The sequence below is a fragment of the Parus major genome, chromosome 6, assembly GCF_001522545.3.
Source record: "Parus major isolate Abel chromosome 6, Parus_major1.1, whole genome shotgun sequence".
Lineage (NCBI taxonomy): Eukaryota > Metazoa > Chordata > Aves > Passeriformes > Paridae > Parus > Parus major.
In genome coordinates, this window is record NC_031775.1 from 33,526,793 (window position 1) to 33,528,425 (window position 1,633).

Below are 1,633 nucleotides of genomic sequence, written 5' to 3' on the forward strand. Positions count from 1 at the left end.
GTGGGGAAACCACGGAGGAGAGCGGGGAATGGAGGGGAAATGGGCTCAAGTGGCCCAGGGGAGGTTCAGGCTGGATATGAGAAGAGATTTCTCCACGGAAGGGATGCTCAGGCCTTGGAAGGGGCTGCCAGTCCCCATCGCTGGAGGTGCTCAAAACCCTCAGAGCTTTGTGTTTCGGGTCAGTGGGCACGGTGGGATCTGACTGAAGGTGGAATTTGATCATCTTGGAGGCCTTTCCCAAGCTTGGCACTTCCATGACTCTGAATCTGCCTGCCCAGTCTCTCCTGAAGGTTTGGGGTCACTCCAGGGGACCCTCAAACCCAGCTTGAGATCACAGCTCAACAGAGCCCCTTACTGTGCTCATTTCCCCGGGATTCCTGCAGAAGAAATGGGAATAAAAACCCGTGGAAGGCCCTGAGGCAGAGCTGCAGCGAGGAGCCGGGGCTGATCCGGGGGACGCGTGGAGCTCCGTGTGCTCGCGGAGAACATCGCTCACAAAAGCTGCTAACACAGCCTGTTTTCTGCTCAGGCGAGCAAGATATCCTCACAGGAGAGCTTGGGTAGCTTGGAAATAGCCAATTTTTATGCATGATGTAATTCACTGGAAGCTTCACCGAGCTGGAAGTGCCTGACCTTTTGATCTTTGGCAAATAAATGAACAGCCACGAGGAAACTCAGGAGTTCTGTGCCCCCGGTGCTGGGCAGGGCACCTGAAGGGATGAGGAGTTAAAGTGCTTTTTTTTCATTATTTTCACTTTAAGGAACCGAGACTTGGGGAGAAAAAACAGGTAAGAATATATTTTAAGTGTTGGTCAAAAAATCCCTTCAAAATACATTTGCCCAAAGGTTTAAAGAGGTGTCTGTGCGAGGTAAATTCCATAAAAACTTTGTTCAGCTATTAATTAAGACTGCAGAGAGAGGGAGAGGGTTTTTTAGCCATCACATCTGCTTTCATCAGCCATCTAAAAAAGGTAATTCTGCTTTCAGAGTGATGCTGCGTGAGGATCTCTCTTGTTCCCAGGAGATTTCCTGGAAAAAGGAGCTGTGTAAGTGCTGCTGCCTCCCCTCCAGACCTATTTCAAGCTTCTAATCTGACATCTAATACTGAAAGGTCTCTCTTTCCTTCTCATGCATTTGAATCTGTTCCAGATATAAAAGGAAATGGAAATGAAAGAAAAGCCAAGTCTGGTTGTGTCTAGTCATGACCCTGGTTGTGTCTGTAGGGCTGTGTTGGAAGTGGGAAGGGCTGGAAAAGCCATTATCCCAAACCCTGTCCAATGGGATCATCCACTCCTGACTCTGGCAAACAGAGTAAAACCCGAAATAGGAGTTCAGACTTCAAGCCTAGAAAAGGAATTAACGCTGTCAGAAATTCCCAGGAGGAGGATCACGCTGAAATAAATAACAAATATCAGCTCTTCTCCCATCCAGGGCTGGATCCTTGCTCTGATCCAAGCAAGGCTGAGTGGGTCAGAGCCAGGCAGGGGTGAAGGAAAGGCTCAGGGAGGGCTGGGGGGTGATGCTCAGCTCCCAGCTCAGCAGATGAGCTGTGCAAGGCACAGGCTCCACACCAGCCTGAGCCCAGCAGGCACCCACAGGCTCCCTCATCCCTTCCAGGGACACCAGCAGGAGC